The following is an 18,148-nucleotide window of genomic DNA, read 5'->3' on the forward strand; positions in this document are numbered from 1 at the left end:
AAGACCCACACAAGTGATGTCCAAGGAGCTGGTTCATGCTCAGGTGGGCTTTCCTGGAAGGCAGCCCTGTTAGTCCTAGAGATGGTGGTCTGCTCAGAGCAGTTCACAGTGAGGGACCCAGTGCTGGCCTTGGCCTCAGCCCCCCAGGCCACACTGTAGATGAGAGGCAAAGAGCTGTGGGGGGGGGCGGCGCACAGGGTCAGGGCAGGACTAATGAGTATGGAAAGAAGTTAGTGGAGGGGGACCCAACATTCTCCTATGAGGTGCTGCCCCGCCTCCCGAGGGCCGCTTCTGTCTGTCCTTGAAGAACCTGCCCCACCGGAGTCCTCCAAGTCCCCTCGAGTGGCAGTCTCTCCTGGTCTCTCCTGTGCCCCCACAGCTCAGACTCTGTCTGCCTTGCATTTCTTGATTCCCTGCTGAGTGGCAGGGTCTTGGCCGCGGGACTGAGGATGGGCCTTTGTGCCCTCCATCCCCGGCTCAGTTGGGTGTTTTCACTCATTCACCTTTTACCAATGCACCGGGGCCACTGTGTACCGGCCACCTTGGGTGCCGTGGTTTCAGGGTGAGCAGGGCAGGTGTGGTTCCTGGTCTATCCCAGAGGGAAGAGCGCCGTGGAAAGGTGGCTCACTCATTCATTCATTCATTTGGCAAACACGGGGCGCTGATTTCAGTGTTGATGAAGCAGAAGTGTCCTGGCCCTCAAGGGGCTGACAGCCCAGGGTGGCATCCATGGCCAGAAATGTCTATAAAAAGGACAGGCGCTAAGAGGCCGGGTGCAGCAGGGATCCTGGCCCCATTTGGGCTGCCAGGATAACTTCCTGTGACATCTGAAGGGGGGTGTAGAGGTACACCAAAAAGGATTTTTCATTGGAATGTTGGGCACCCATCATTTTCCAAACTTGACACTTTGTGAGTTTGAGGCTCAGAACTCCAAACAAGCACAGTGATAAAAGCAGGAGGGTTTGCTCTTTGACCCACCCACGTGTGTGGATTTGCAGAAGTGCAACTGTGTGCTTTACAACCATTAGCCCTCAAGGCATGTTCCTGACCAAGAACTTCCTCTGGTTGCTTGGTGCTGGCAACTCCTCCGCGGTCTGGGCCCAGCAGCACTGTCCATGAGAAGGACGAGGACGGTCGCCGACTGGCTGGCCCGCTTTGTAAGCCGACCCGGGCTGGCTTGTGTCACTTCCCGGGCATTTGCTCCTCCTTGGTTGCATCACCTTCAAGCAAGGGTATAGCAAGCTTTCCTTGTATTGCTCTTAAAAGACTGTTTTATTGTAAAATGAAATACAGATATAGAAACTCCACAAAAATCAATGTAGAACTCAGTGAATTGTTATAAGGCAAAATCCACTGAAACTGCCTCCCAGGTCTAGAAGTAGAACTTTGCCAGGTGCTTCCAACCTCCCCAAACTCCGTCACAGTCGTGGTCTCCTCTTTCTCTCTCCTTTTTTTTGCAAGGATGATTATTATAAAAATTCTTTAAAACAAATTTTTGGTTTGGATGCTTCTAGTGCTTTGGCTCCTGAGTAAGCTTGCTTTTTTTTTTATTTTTACCGTTGGCAGGTGCAGGCAGAGCTGCAAGTGCCCACTACGTGGCAGGTGTCTTTCAGAGTGTGAATTGTGGGGAGGAAGCCAGGGAGGATTTACAGTCATTGGGGGAGAAGGTGCTGCAGGCTGGAGCAGGTTGATGATCAGGAAATGGCCCGAGGACTGGGTGGTGGGGAGGACCTGGGAGGAGCTCAGGGAGGGATAGCCTGTGGAAGGGGAGTGGTCCTACCTCATTCTTCCACTCAGCATCCTAACATTTCCCCCTTCGGTGCACTGGGGAAATGCCTCTCCTGGTGCCTGCCATAGCAGGTAAACCCGAGTTGGCAGCTGTTGGGGCTGTCCAGGCTGCACGTGACCCGCACCTTCCAGGTCATTCTTAATCAAAACGGGTGGTAGTGGGAATCAGGCTCCTCACCACTCTGCCCAAGGTGGAATTCAGGAACAGGTGGTCATGTGTTGGCTTGGTTTGACTTCCCAAGATCCCCAGTCAGTAGTGGAGATGGGCTGTTTTAGAAGTATGCACAGGGGGGTTCCATGGGAGGGCTGTGGGTGGTTTGAAACTGCAGGGTAAACAGCGCTTCACTCTAGAACTGACTGTGTGGTCCTCAGCCTGTAGGGGCTCCTGGTGTCCTGCAGGTGCACTACAAGCAGGTAGACTATGAAGCCATCCTCTTGGCGTGGGCTGGGGGCTGGTCTCCTGGTTACCTTGCTCTGGGAAGCTGATCTCTGCACAGGGACCCTGACAGTAGTCATATGAACTCATTACAGAGAACTTTCTGCTGGAAGTTCAAAATATAGGAGGTGTGAACTGGGAGAGTCAAGAATGAAGTGGGATGGCAGGCAAAAAGCATAATCCTGTGGCACCGAAATTGAATACTGAAACTCAACAGGAGAGGGAAAATTCTGGCCTCATTTATTAATAAACATTTGTCAAGCCAGGCATGGTGGTGCATACTTGTAATCCTAGTACTTGGGAGACTGAGACAGGAGGATCACAGGTTCACAGCCAGACTCAGCTACTTAGTATGGCCCTCCGCAACTTTGTGAGACCCTGTTATTATTTAAGATAAATAATAAAAAAAAATAGGAGGTGTAGCTCAGAGGCAGAGTGCCTCTGGGTTCAATCTCCAGTATGGCAAAAAAAAAAAAAAAATCAAAAGTCTGTTTTATTTGTGTGTGTGGTACTAAGGATGGAACCCACAGGCTTTTCTACCTCTGAGCTATACTCCCAGACCTATTTTATACTTTATTTGGAAACAGGGTCTCACCAAGTTGCAGAGGGCCTCACTAAGTAGCCGAGGCTGGCTTTGAATTTGTGCGATCCTCCTGTCTCAGCCTCCCAAGCGCGCGCTACCACGCCCGGCCTAAAAGTCTATTTTTTGGTTTGTTTGCTTTTTGTCTTTAGCATGGAGGAGACAGAGGTGTTGGATTTGGCCCTAACATTACCCTAATAGGAAAGACATGGCTGTCATTGTACATCACGGAAGTCATTTATAAGCAAAACAAAACACCTAAGCACAAGGCAAGCTACGTACCTGTTGGAGACACAGAATGATATTCTCGCCTACCTTGCTTTGGAGCCTGAAGCTGTGCCGTAGGTGGGGCTGCTTTTAGTAGGACTTTGACTACCTGGTACCGGGTGGCCAGGACTGGAGGCAGGCTGGCTCCAGGACGTGCAGTGAGCCTGGCCTCCGTGTCTGTAGCCCAGGCTTCCAGGTGCCTTCTTTCCTGGGTGCATGTTGTGTGTGTGTGACCGGCAGCAAGTCCGTCCTTTCAGCCCTGGGCACTGAAGCCTTCCTGTCGCCTCTGTGGGCTCTCACCGGGTCTTGCTTGACCACAACTGTACCTCTTGCCTCCTTTATAAACCTTCACTGGCTGTTTCTTCCACCTCAGATTTGGTTTTCAGTCTGTCCCTGCCCCCATCTTTTGCTTGCTTGCTTTTGTTTCTTTTTCTTGGATTTAGCCCAGGGGCATTCAGTTATGAGCTTCACACTTTTTATTTTGAAATGGGATCTCATTAAGTTTCTGAGGGTCTCATTAAGTTGCTGAGGCTGGCCTCCAACCTTCGATCTTCCTGACTCATCCTCCCAAGTACTGAGATTACAGGTATGTGCCACAGTGCCTGGCCCCCTGTTATTATTTCTATCTCAAGAAGCCACTCACTCGCTATTTTCATACCACCATACCAAATCCTACCTCGAGACAGAGGTGTCCCTGACTCCTCTTTTAACCCACAGCCCAGGAAAGGGCCTGGTCAATGGCAGGTGTCCCAGCAATGCACGGTGGTTGAAGCCTTGGTGTGACGGCAGCTGGAACTGAAGTCACTCCTGCCAGTTATCACTGCCAGCATCTGAGCAGTGTCGCTTGAGAATTAAGTTACAGGAGAGACTACAGCTCTATGAATGGCTTATTATTATTATTATTATTTTAACCAACTATAATTTACAAAAGAGTTTGTACAGGGAATGGAGCACAAAAGAACACATACCCTCTAAACGAGGGTTAATTGGGAGTCTTCCCGATAGCTAGTGCTTCATCAGCAACAGAACAGCATGTAAATAAATCTCATTTCCCTCCAACTCTACTCGTCACAAGTTTAATTACAGCAGCCACGATGTGTGCATGTGTGTGTTTTTTTCATTAGCGAAAGAGGGTCATTATTAGCCACGTCTGGTAAGAATGATTATGGAGAGCTTGGTTCCACCCTCCATAGGTGTCCTCCGAGAGCGGAGAGGAACTTTCCGCCTGAACTAAAGAGTTTCCAATTAGGGTGGCTTGAAGGAAGCAGGAAAGATTAGAGAGAGGAAAGAGGAGGCTCGGTTAATTACTGTGCTGAGGAAGAGTTCCTTCTGGGGGCTAGACCCTCTTTTTCCAGCATTATTTGCCTGTTTAGAAATCTCGGGGCTACATGACCCTCCTGGCATCCTCTCTTGCACTCTGGGTCCAGAGAGCTGAAAATGAGCCTTGGTTTGGGGGCCAGAGTCTGCTGCTTCCAGCCACCTCCTTGAGATGGTTTTCACACCTCCTCTCTGTCTGTGAAGGGGAGGTAGGAGAGCAGGAGCGCGCCACCTGAAGATGGAGGAGTGGAGCAGAGTGCGTGTTGTTCTAGAAATAAGTAGCTGATTGCCGGGTGTGGTGGCGCACGCTTATAATCCCCACGCTTGGGAGGCGGAGACAGGAGGATCGCGCAGGTTCGAAGCCCGCCGCGCTGGCTTAAGAGACCCTGTTTCCAAATAAATATATAAAAAATAGATCTGGGAGTGTAGAAGGGCTTCCAGGAACCCCAGTACCACCAAAAAAAAAAAAAAAAAAAAAAAAAAGAATAAGTAGCTGAGAAGCCGAAGTCAGAAATTAGTTGACACAAAGGGAGTGAACCCTACAGGCCAAGTTGCAATTATCTGTAGGAAGTACCCTGCCCGGGGGGGCTTTGAGGGAGGATTTAAGTCCATTCCGTCTGGCACTCCAAGCACAATGTTGGTTAAAAAAAAAAAAAGTTTTTCTTTTCCTACCAATCTTCTTGCCCCCAGTCCCCCAGAATGCCAGAATGGTTATGTTTCCTCATTAAGCAATGTAAGAAGCTGCGCTTTGTGGTACTAATAAATCTCTAGCAATCCAGAAACCAAGGCGGCTGTGCAGATGTGTCCCAGCTGCTCAGAGGCTGCCTGTCCTTGTCCAGCAGCTGTAATGGGAGCTGGCTGCCCCAGCTTCAGGCACTAGGTAATGGACAGCCATTCTGAGCGGGAGAAAAATGAGCTCGGCTCATCCAAACCTCTCCCAGTGCTTAGGGTCCAGGCTCTGTTTGGATGCCTCTTGGGATGAGAGGCTCATCTCCTTCCAAGGTACCAGGACCCTAGCGACAGGCTGGATGATCCCATTTGCTGAGCACATATTGAGTGCCAATAGGTACTTGGTTAAGCAGACACCATGGAGAACTTTCTTTGGGCCAGGCACTGTGGCCAGGCATTGGGACTTAATCAGTGATCCCAAATGGAGATTTCCTGTGCTCCTGGAGGAATTGAGTGTCAGGAGACAATAAATAATAAATGTACTGAGGTAATCAGTGCTATAGGGACTAAAGCCGCTGGCGTGTGGGAGTTTAGTGCCCTGCTTGGATAAGGTAGAGTCATCAAACCCAAACTTCCTGCCCTGTTTTTATGAGCCTTCCCTGGCCTGACTCCCGCCTGAGCGTGCTGATTGTGCAGTCCCTGGGGCCTTTGCCTTAGCTCTGCTGCCCTCCTGGGACATGCCCTCTACCTTTCCCCACCTGGCTTCCTCCTGCTGTTTAAATGTTGTGAATATCTCCTCTCTGAGAGGCCTGATTTTGGTGGCCAGAGCTAAGCTGCCTCCGTAGCCCCGCTCATCACCTGTTTCAGGCTCTGCCCTGCCTTTATCCCCACTGGAGAGTGCCCGACTGTCGTGTTCCTTGCTACCTAGTGGGGTTTGTTGGTGTTATTGACTGCCGTGTCCCCAGCCTGGGATGCTGCCTGGTACCCAGTAGATCTACGGCCATGAGCTGCTGAGTGGATGAGAACACGGGAGGCACTGTCGGCTCTCTGTGTTGTCTTGGATGATGCCCACCACAGCCTCCCATTACAGAGAAGAAGAAACCAAGGGTCAGAGAGGCGAAGTAACCTAGGGCCACAGGAATTTATGTCCGCTTGTCTAAGGCCAAGTCTATGCTCCCAGTCCTCATGATGAATCAGCACAAGCTCTGTCTCCTCCTAGACGACCCCATGGGACCTGGTTATGTGCACTGTGACTTTTTAGAACAAGCTTACTCTCTCCATATGGCATCGTCTCCCCTCCTTTGGAAAGGATAAGATGCTTGGAAAATTATCCCAGGCCACAGTTCTTTGCAGGTGGTGCCGTGGTCAGAGTGGGGACTGGCCTTGGCTCCCCCAGATCCCTGGCTCTACCCAGTAATTGGTACCGGGGCTCTGAAGCCCCTGGGTAAGCTGTGCAGGTAGGGCATGGCATTTGCAACAGGCAGGCTCCCCCATGAAGGGGTGCTGCAGGCCTGCTGCATCTAAGCCACAAGGGGCAGGTTTGGGGAGCCCCTAGCTGTCAGTTGTGAGCTGGGGCCCATGGGAGGTAGACATGTACCAGGCCACCCATTTCAAATGCTCTTCTGGGCTGCTGGGTCACTGTGGCGGTGACCCAGTGACTCCTGGGTTAGTGAATCATGGAGGGGATTATGATGTTACCACACAGTTTAGCTTTCTTCTCTGGAGACTCAATTTAGAAACAAATACCTCCACAGGAGAACCTGGGTGGGGGAGACTAGGGTTCCTGAGATGAGCTGATACTCTTATTTTCTCTCTTCTTGCTGTGGGGCCTTAGCTAAGACCCTTGCCCTCTCTGGGCTTCTTCACTGTCTTCTTGGGGGGTGTTTTATTCTTCCTTCCAGGTATAAGATTCAGTGCTTCAGGGGTTCAAGGGTCATTGCTCCAATGCCCCTCTGGGGAAGATGGCCCCAAACCTCACTGTCTGGCACAGTTAGGCTGATGGCATCTGATGGCATCATTATTTTGGTAGAGACTATGCATGGGTCAGGGTGTTACTTTCTTTCCTATGACCAAGAATATTAGTGAGACTTTGATTATATTATATTTATTTAAATTATTTAATCTCAGAGAAGTCAAAACATTTTTGGCTGTGGTCATGTTGGGGTTTAAACCTAGGCCTAGCCGGGTGTGGTGGTGCACGCTTGTAATCCCCGGAGGTAGAAGGCCCCTGGATTTCATCCCCAGCACCACACACACAAATACATACATACATACATACATACATACATACATACATATATACATACACACACACACCTAGGTCTGACCTTTCAACCCATGCCCAAGCTGTGGAACTTTGTACAGAGCAAGGTACATCTGCCTAAAGGGGCACTCTGATGTTTGAAATGCTTGCCAGTATGATTAGACCAAGTTGTATTAAAGTACGGAGGCTGGCAAACTGTCTTTTACTTGCATAATCACCTCTAATCTATCTGCTGTAGATTCCTACGTGTGCGTGGAGTAGGGTGTTTACACTGATTAACAGCTCCATCTTGGTAGCTGTCTTCCAGATGTTTTCTTTTTTTTTTTTTTTTTAATCTTATTTTAGTTTTTGCAGTTCTGGGGATTGAACCCAGGGCCTCACACATGCCAGTGTTCTGCCACTGTGCTACATCCTCAGCCCTTTAATTTTAATTTTATTTTTATTTTATTTTGAGACAGGGTCTCACTAAGTTGCCCAGACTGACTTCAAACCCACTATCCCAGCCTCCACTTTCTGATTCAGGATCTGGTGTGTGTGTGTGTGTGTGTGTGTGTGTGTGTGTGTGTGTGTGTGTGTAGTACTGGGATTGAACACAGAGGCACTCTGCCACTGAGCTACACACCCAACCCTTTGTCTTTTGAGAGTCTTGCTAAGTTATTGTGTGCTGGCCTTGAACCTGCGACCCTCTCGTCTCAGCCATCCAAGTGGGATCACAGGTGTGTGCCATTGTGCCTGGCCTGACTCAGGGTCTGATGGCATGTCTTTGGCCTTCGCTAGGCCTCCCATTGCTGGCCGGCCTTGCTTTCTCTGCTGTGGCCATAGACACACAGGTGCACTCTCGGTTCTAGAGTGGACCAACCTTATCCCCCTGGCTCTTTGTGCTCTGCTTCCTTCTCACCACCAGCCTGGCCTCTGCTGCCTCTTCAGGGATGCAGCCTCATCATCCCAGCTGAAGCCCCCTCTCCCAGTCCCCATTGCATCGCCTCTTTTATTCCTCCAAAGTCCCGGTCACTCCCAAACATGACGGTGTTTTTGTTCATATATCAATTTCTTTCCAGTGGAGGGTGCTTCCTAAGAGGATCTGTCTGCCTTCTTCCTTGCTGTCTCAGGACAGTCCCTGGCCAGTCACAGGGGCTGGTAAATGTTTTGTGAGCAGGTAGATGTGTTCTAAATGCTTCTGTATCTTTCCTCAACAGGAAGGGGAGGCCTGCCACAGCGCCCAAAGCCCTGTGGCCGGGATTTCACACTGGCACCTCCCAAGAAGTCTGCTTTCTAGTAATCCCAGTCTCTTCTCCCACTCTAGGCTTGGGGACAGAAGAATGCAGGGGCTTCTTGGAAGCCCTCATCACTTGGCCCCTGGGGGTGGGGATGACTTGGGTCAGGTCTCCATGTTTAGGTGGTTAGCTGTTAGTGGCAAGACCCCGGAAGCACGCTGATTTTACACATGGCAAGGGGAGACGCCCTTTGCTGTTTGGTGGAGGCTGAAGAGGAGTGGAAGCCACCAACAAGAATTCCCGCAGTGGGAATGTCCTACACTTTCCCTAGGATTGTTGGGTATGAGGGAGTGGCCTGACTCACCCAAACAGGAGCGTGATGGGCGAGTGTGCATACATGTCTGTGTGTGTGCACACGTGCTAGTGGCACCCAGAGGTGGGGTCAGGGTGCATGGTATGTTCTCGGGCTAACTGCAACATTCTGTGTAAGATCAGCTGCCTAAACTCCCTGCCACATGGCCCTTTGTCCTCTGCATGTGTGGAATGGGGAGTTGTGGCCAGGAAGGAGGGCAGACAGGACAGCCAAGCTGTGGACTTTAACAGGCCCTGTCTCCAGGGGATGCTGAGGCAGGTAGGTGGTTCTCTGTGTTGCACCTCCAGAGACTCAGGAGAATCTCAGCATCCCAGAGAATCCTGGAGTGAACCCATCTGCGGAGCAAGAAGACCTGTCCAGAGTAGAAAATTCCACACCCCTCCTCAATTCATTACTGGGGCTGTTCGTATTTAACTAAGAGTTGCAGACACGTGTGATTTCCCTCTAGATGAAGCTTTAAAGGCAGACTCTAAAAACCATCCCTGGAAGAGATGACCATAGCACAGGGTCGAGCGGAACAAAGTGTAGAGAGGTTATAAACCAGCGTGTGGCTCCGGGTTCCATTCTTACACAGTGATTGCTGTGCATGTCCATAAATGCAGGAGGGGACGCGTGAGATCCTGCTCATCAAAGTGGTCACAGCCCAAGCCTCTGGGAGGTGAGATTTTAGGTGATTTGTACTATTTCCTTTATACTTTTCTGTATGGCTTGTATCTTTGACATCAGTAGCAGTTATCTTTGTAATCAGAAATAACAGTAAAGCTTTATTTTTGTGGGAAAAAAAGATACTCCGAAACAGTTCTAGGGAGAAAGCCAGGTGAGACATGGGCTGGCCCAACGGACACCCGCATCCGTGCCAAGGTCAGGACATGAGGATGCTCACTGGGGGTGGCGACAGCCACCATTCTGGGCATCTCTGGACTGGCTAGGTCCTTGCTTCATCCTCCCCGGAGGTCCCTGTGCCTGGCTTAGCTGAGTCCCCGGGGGGGACCTCACGCCTGGGGCCTTGGCGCTTGCTGAGTGCTCCTCTGGAATGGCACGTTGGCTAGAGAAAGAGGTGCCAACACTCTACCACTGGAGATGGGCCGAGCGCGCCTGGACTCTGTGGAAAGCTGCAGGCCATGGACGTGTGGTCTTTGTGTGGCTTGCACTTACTAGTTTACCCCCCTTTTTCACAAGAGGTTGACCCCAGAGGGGCTCAGAACCTGGTATACTGGGAAGCACCCCATGTTCAGGAGGAGCACTGGTCTTTAGGCAGTCGGAACCTCTGCCCTGCCGTCTTCTAGCTCTGCATCAATTTCCTCATCTGCAATTTCCACCCAATACCCACCTGGGTGCCTCCTTCCTTCTGTTCCTGCAAAGAACAGGGGCTCACTGGAAAGACTTGCAGAAATGGTTTTTTTGTGGTTCTGAGGATGGAACCCAGGAGCATTCTACCTCTGAGCTACACACCCTGCCCTAACTTTTATTCTTTCTCTCTTTTCTTTTCTTTCTGGTACTGGGGGCGGAACCCAGGGGCTTTTCTACCTCTGGGCTAAACTTCCAGACCTATTTTATATTTTATTTGGAGACAGGATCTAAGTTGCTGAGAACCTCACTAACTAGGTAGCTGAGGCTGACTTCAAACCTGTGTGGTTCTTCTGTCTCAGCCTCCCAAGCGTGGGGATTACAAATGTGCGCCACCACGCCCTGCTATTCTTTATTTTTTTGAAATGGGCTTTAATAAGTTGCGGAGGGCCTCACTAAGTAGCTGAGGCTGTCTGCGAACAGCCTCCTGAATGCTGGGATTACAAGCATGTGCCACCACTCCCGGCTGCAGAAATGATTTTGAAATCTGACCCTGGTCGCATCTTGCCTGTAGCAGGTGATCACATGACGTCACCCAGTACAATTTCTTAGCAACAGCTGCTTTTGGCTGGCGAGGCATTAGATGCTCTCCTATGGAGAGGGTTGGTGTGATTTTTTTCCATTTGGTGTGCACTCATGGAAGGGGGCCAGGATGCATTGTAGGTGATACCTGGCCCTTGCTTAAATTAGACTGTTTCCATTTCTCATCTCCCCAAAGGTGCTTTCCAGGCTCAGCTGGGACTCATGGTCTCAGCCTACCCACACAGGCAAGATATTGGTGAGAAGTCAGAGTTGGAGCATTGGTTTTCCTTTTTTTCAAGACAAAGGTAGAAAGTCTGCATTTACTTAAAACATGACTAACTTGATGTCATCTAGCAAGGGGCATTGTCTGTGAAGGTCTGCTTTTTTTTTTTGGTACTGAGGATTGAACCCAGGGGCATTCTAAGCTAGATCTCCACCCTCCCCTTGAACCTGAGATCCACCTATCTCAGCTCCCAAGTACTGGGATCACAGGCTTGCACCACTATACTCAACTTGAAAGCGTCTGCTTTAAGGAAGGACCTGGACACCTTTTTTTTTTTTTGGTGGTACTGGGGGTGGAGCCCAGAGGCTTTCTACCTCTGGGCTATGCTCCCAGACCTTTTTTTATATTTTATTTGGAAACAGGGTCTCACTAAGTTGCTGAAAGCCTCACTGAGTAGCTAAGGCTGGCTTTGAACCTGTGCAATCTTCCTGTCTCAGCCTCCCAAGTGCGGGGATTACAAGCGTGAGCCACCACGCCCGGCTGACCTGGACACCTTTAATTAATTGCAGTCCACATTCATTCACTCAGTCACTCAACAAATGGTTCTTGTGGACCTTTTCCTTCCAGGTACTGTTCTAGGTGCTTGGGATTCACAGTGATAGACAGCAGTTCCTGTCCTAGTAAGACCAAGCACTTGCATACCATCTAATTTTAAAATCCCCTCTCATCTCTGCACCTTCCTGCCCATCCCATCACACTGAATCCAGGGGGAGGAGCTTGAGGCTGGTCAGGTCGGCAGACATGACATAAGGACCAGCCCTGGCTCTGCCACTAACTTGCCACAGGGATGGAGACAATACTGTGGTCTTAGAATCTGAAAAAGCTGTGGGTTGGGTTGATTCCTTTCTCCCGAACCTTCGCCATTCTGAAGTTTTATGTTATCCTGTGATTCTCCCATTAACTCACCATTTTTTCTTTTAAGCATTTCTATCTCAGAAGGTATTTCTTTAAATGAAATATTTCAGATATACAAAAGGGAATAATGACCAAGCAGGATGGATCCTTCAGCTTAAGGAATATAACGTCCTTCTCTACAAGCTGCTCTCCTCTTCCTCCCCTCCAGGTCTCGGCATTCATCATCTGGGGGTGTCTTTTTTATTGAAATATGTATAAAGTATACATAAATAATATTGGTATATGCATCTTAAAACACTGCAAAGTTTAACTTACTATAGGTATATATAGTTTATAAATATATGGTTAGACATACATGGCTTTTCCCTGTCTCAACATTTGGTTTAGAATATTAGTTTGTTGTAGATTAGCATGTTGAACGTGTAGCTCTATTTCATTAATTTTAATTGCAATGTGGAGTCTCCTCCATAAATGTACCATGGTTTATCTATCGATCTCCTGTTCGTGGAAATCGTTCTAATTTTTTTTTTTTTTTTTTTGGCTATTACAAATAATTCTGCAGTAGATATTCTCACAGTGACCTCTCTGGAGCCTGTTTTCTGTCTGTAAGCTGGGCATAGAATGACCGAGTCAAAGGAGGTGGTCCAAATGTCCTACCCCTCTGTCCAATGTCAGCTTCATTTTAGGTAACTCCTTTCCCAAGGATCCAGAAAATGTCTGTAGGTTGTGTCTCTGCTCCCACATGAGCCTCACATGAGCCTCACAGAGGGGCGAGGGGATGGCTGGTTTTGTTAAAGATTAGGATGCCGTGTCTGGGAAGGGCACCTGACAGCCAGGGCGGGTATATAGACCTCCAGCTGTTAGGAGAAAGAAGGGCCTTTGCCTTTTGCCCTGAGCTTTCTTCGAAAACATCCATCTCTGGAAACAGTGAGTGAGCAGATTGAAGAAGCCTGAGTTTGTGCTTCACTCTGACTGATGGGGCAATTCAGGGTAGTGACTTTCAGCTTGTCTTTCTTAGAGACAGGACACTGAGGCTCAATGGGTTTAAGCACATCTCTGGAGATGTCTGTAGCCTACCAAGCTCAGGAACAGTCTTTGCTTTTAGCCCTTGCTTTCTCCTGTTCCCACCCCCGTGTGCCTCTCTAAATGGCGCACAGAATCAGCCTTGCCATTTTCTAAGTGGGAGAACAAACTTGGGACAGGAAAGAGCTAACCTGCCACCCTGCCCATCCGATACCCTCAGTGTAGGCTTGAAATAGGACGTGGTTGCAAATAGGGAAACTCAGGCTCAGGGTACAGAAGTGACTGGGGCCCACGGTCATGCCAAGAGTTAGGATAAAGCTCAGATAACAATTCAAACATCTTCTTATCCCCCCACCTGTCCTTTTTTTTTTTTTTTTTTTTTTTGTTATCCCAGATGGAGCTGCCATTGCTGCCCAGACATTCTGTGGGCTGAGGAGCTGATCCACTGGGTCCCTGTCCCCTCAGCTGTATTCCCGTGGGCTTCCCACAGAGCATCCTTTCCTGCCTTTGATGCAAATTCTTGCACTTTCTCGATAATATTCTGGGTTCTTCTTAACGTGAGGGGGTCAGCTGCGAGGCATCTTGGCAATTTATAATTCTTGAAAATTCTGTTTGGTGACACGAGTTAGCATTTAATAGACACCCTGCCACCTCCTCTCTCCCTATTGTGACAAGCTCCTGGCAGAATCCTTTTGAGACTCAGGGTAATTGCACCACGCTGCGAGAGGGAAGACCACGTTGCGCTCGAGTGCGTCTCTAAAACGTCTCCACAATAGACAGCCAGGTACGAGTTCGCCGGGCTTCAAGGTAATGATTTAAACTTAATTTGACCCTTGATGAAGGAGCCGTGTTTCCGGTCGGACGCAGTCTTTCGGTTTGGGCTTGCCTGCCATGCCTTCAATGGCAACACAAATAATTCCTTCATAACAAGTGCCTGTCAGAGGATGTCTGCTGCTGACAGCTAATATAGAATTATTGCCCCTGAATGCATTTGTGTAATTACTTCCCAGAGATCTGTCTTTGTGTTAGAAGACATTTCACACTTTAGTAACATAAGTGTTTTGGGAGAGCACGAGCAATAATTATGAACAGTCTTTCTGCGAAAATAAACCTAAAAAATTATAAAAGCTAATGCTAAAATTGGTTAGAGTCAGGGAGGAATTCCATTTGAATTTGATTCATGTATATGTATTCTGAGTATAATAACCTTCCTGTATGGAAACTTTTTTTTTTAAACAAAAGCAATAATGATACAAAGAGCTAACTTTCTAATTTTTGAACCATGCTGAAACTGAAAACTGATTAAAAGTGACAAGTTGCCTGAGACTGAATAAAGGACCGTCTTTGTAGAGCCTTGATAGGAGACGTTCGCGGTAATGGAAAATGAAATGATTCACAGTGTGATCAATAAAAAATTAGCAGCATTTAATAAAAGGTTTCTGCTTCATGTTGACTAGAGAACATCGGGAGCAGTTTGAAATCCGAGTTAAGTGATGGTTTGAGGATGAGCCTGGGGGGTGAGCGTGTGCACATACATCATGCCGATATTGGCCGGCGCGGGGAGGCAGCCCGGCCCCTGGGGTGGGTCTAGAAGCTTCCTAGGTGTTGCCCACTTGACCTTTGACATGTGGTTAATCCTCCGTGAGTCTCTGCTCCTCTTTGTGTGAGAATGTGCATCCCTGCACCCTAGGCCAGCAAGTGGGCCTTGTTCTCTGGGCTGGAACTCTATTCCATCCAAATTCAGACTCCCTGGTTGGACGCTTGGCTGGAGGCCCCCAGCCCTCTGTGGCCCTGGACGTTGTGAGGCTGAGGCAGTCACTTTGCTCTGTCAGCCGCCTTGGGAATCTGGTTTCAGAAGTCCCAGAATGTCTTACAGTCCACTTGTGGGACTTCAAACACCCTCTTGGAGACTGGAGGGAAATCAGCAAAAAGCGAGTGGACCATAGCAAGTGGGTGGGGGTGAGCGGTGGGGAGACCCAGTGGTCCCTAGAAGCTGGCTGCTGGCCAGGGTCCTTGGAGGTGGGCTGGGGCCTCCAGCCTCCCCCTGGGCAGCGCTCCGATTGGAGTTCCATGGAAGGAAGTGAGTGTGCTGCCTTCTGGCCTTTCCCTCAGTAGCAAGGACATGGTGGGAAACACTCCATCTGACCCGCTCCCTTCTCTCCAGCTGACACTCCCACATTCCCCCATGCATCTGTACACCAGGCGTCTCTACGCCCAGCGAAGGCCTTATTTTAAAAGGCTTTACTCAGTCGCTGGGCTCTGGCTGGAGGAGAAGTGACTCCTAGTCTCCCAGGACCAGTCTCTACGCCCAGCGAAGGCCTTATTTTAAAAGGCTTTACTCAGTCTCTGGGCTCTGGCTGGAGGAGAAGTGACTCCTAGTCTCCCAGGACCACCATGGCTGGCAGGAGGTCCCGAGTAGGCTCATTGGTGAGGGAAGCAGCTGGCCTCTGGATTACAATAGAGGCCTGGGGGCCTGGGCTGGGGGCTCCCCTGTGCCAGAGACTCCCTGGCATGCTGGGGTGGTGGGCAGGCCCCGGGCCGCTTCCTGGCTCTGCCCCTTGTCTCTTCTGTTCTTCCTCTGGGAAACAGGCCTGTGGCGGAGTGGGAAGGGTGCTGCTTGGTTTGGTCACTCAGTCCACAAATCTTCACTCCAGCCCCCTGTGGTCCTAGAGATTAAACCCAGGGTGTTCTGTCTCTGAGTTATACCCCCGCCCCATTTTTATTTTGAAACAGGGTCTTTCTAAGTTAGTTCGCTGGCTTCAAGCCTGTGATCCTCCAGTGTTAGCTTCCCAAGTACTGGGATTACAAGTGTGTGCCATAGAGCCTGGTTACTCCACAAGTCTTTACTGAGCACCTGCCCTGTTCCAGGCCCTGTGCTGGGTGCTGAGGGGCGAGAGGAAGCAGGACCAGCAAAACTGCGGTCATCAGTGGGGACGGAGATGGGTCCAGCCAGTGCCCAGAGCTCTCACAGGGCCTTGGCCCCAAAGAGGAGGTGAAGACTCGGAGCAGCCAAGAGTCCCAGAGAAGGCACATCCCGCCAGGGCCCACAGCAGCCATGCGTGGCCCAGGCACTCTGCCTGTCCGTCTGCACTGTCTGTGCTGGTCTTTGACTCTGAGCCTAGCTCCCTTTTTGGCCACTGCCTGGTTTGGGGGTGCAGATCCCTTTGCTCCCCTCTTTTCCCCATGGGCTCTTCTTTCTGCAGCCACTATAAGGGAATGATTTTCGCCTCAGCCTCCTCGCCTCGAGTTCTGTAACAGGATGAGGAGCAATTAGGAGCGTCAGGCCTTGGCACTGGCCACAAATTAGCTGGATTTATCGAGCTCCCCACGCGGCCCCAACCATCCTCCTCTCCTGCCTACTTCAGGCCCTCCTCCTTCTCTCCCCCTTTCCAGAAACAACACTGACAGGGCGGAGAGGGCAGGATGGTCACCGCCTCAGGAGGTCACAAGGAAGTAACAGCGGACAATTTTCATGGTTCCAGGGTGGCTTTGTCCAGCTGTTCTTCATTACTGCACGCGGCGAGATCAGTTTTATTAAGGTTGTGAGGCTGGGAGGGGCGCTGCTGTTAACTACTTACTGCAAGAACACTTTTTCCTTTTGGGTGAGGCTGACTGCTTCTCTTCCTCCTCCCCGCCCTGCGTCTGGCCCCGTGCCTTGCGCACATCCCTCTTCTTGGACTTGGGTGCAGGTGTGCTGGGGTGGCAGCTGCCGTCTCCCTTTGTCTTTGTGGATCGGCTTAGCCCTTGAGTGACCCAGGGTCTGGTAGAGCCACACATTCCTTTATTTTTGGAATACCTATCCAGAATGGCATGTCAGTCTCACCAGGGTATGGTGCTGCGGGATGTTCTTTGAGGCCTCTCTGGCACTTGGAAGGCAGATGCCTCACATGGGAGCTCTTGGAACCTCAGTGGCCAGATCATCTTCCGGTTCTAGGTGAGGAGGCCGGGGCTCAGCAGTGTAAGTCACCGAGGTCACGTTGAAATGGACACGAATCTTCAAGACGGGGCGCCACCGTCATGCCAGCCAACCTCTCTTGCTGATGTGCTTGAACACCCTGGGGCTCCTGCTGGCAAGGGCGCTGGCAGAAACCCTCCTGGGGCCCCCTGGCTGGATCCAGCCCTCTAATAGGGTGTATTGTTTGGCCTACACTGTTTCTTAAACCTTGAAGTTAACATTTAAAATTCCAGAGATTTTTACATAAACATATGGATTTCCTTCTTTAAAAGAAACTAGCCAATACGATCACATTGGATATGTGTTTACATAGCAGGAGTCTCTAAAGCAGCTGAGCAGGGGCCACACTCTTGGCTGGGTGTCTGCAGCCCCACCCCAAGGCCTTTTTCACTTTTTGTGTGTAATTTATGTAATGGTATGGGGTGGGGTGGTTTGAGCTTTGGGCGCCTCATATCTAAGTGGCAAAGGATTTTCTTTTCTTTTCTTTTTTTTTTTGTGGGTCTGGGGATGGAACCCAGGAACATTCAACCTCCGAGCTACACCCCCTGCCCTATTTTTTTTTATTCCTTATTTTGAAACAGGGTCTCACTAAGTTGCAGAGGGCCTCACTAAGTAGCTGAGGCTGGCTGTGAACTGCGATCCTCTGGTCTCGGCTTCCTGAATGCTGGGATTACAATGTGCACCACCATTCCCGGCTGGTAAAGGGTTTTCTTATCCATCTGAACCTGTTTGGCCTTTTGTGAAGCAGGTTTGATAGAAACTTCTTCCTTCCTGGGGCTTGGGTCACCAGAGGAAGGGTAGGAACGAATCAGAAAGGGAAGCCATTGTCACCGTGCTGTGGATCAACTTTGGCCTCAGATTCTAGGATTCCTGACAACTGAAGAGATGTTCTCTGGACGGTTCTAGTCCTTTCCATGGTCAGTCTTGAACTGTGGAGAGGATTGTCCTGCACCCAGTTCTGTACCGCAGCCAGGACGGAGCAAGCATCCCTAGCTTCTGGTACAGTGTCTCTGATTTTGGCTGGAATTTCCATTTACAGAGCCATCTGCATTGATGGGGTGAGAGGCACCCCACACACAGCCCTCGGAAGTTGCTTCCTTACTTAAGAAGCTAAACATGGACAGCAAATTATGTGTTAAAATATTTGTCTACAGCTCTACTGCCGAGGGGGCCCTTTAGGCTGAGCGTCAAGTGTCGCCCACTGCCTGCACTACAAATACTTTAAACCTAAATAATGCAAATACTTTAAACCTAAA

The 18,148-nt window shown here is 49.9% G+C and overlaps 1 protein-coding gene across 1 annotated transcript in view; it reads left to right on the forward strand.

Moving 5' to 3' along the window:
* ZNF423 (zinc finger protein 423) overlaps positions 1 to 18,148 on the forward strand; it is a gene marked incomplete at both ends in the record, with an annotated part of 312,523 nt that overhangs the window by 84,732 nt on the left and 209,643 nt on the right. The window lies entirely within an intron of this gene.

Source organism: Muscardinus avellanarius (genome assembly GCF_963383645.1).
Source record: "Muscardinus avellanarius genome assembly, chromosome: 10".
Lineage (NCBI taxonomy): Eukaryota > Metazoa > Chordata > Mammalia > Rodentia > Gliridae > Muscardinus > Muscardinus avellanarius.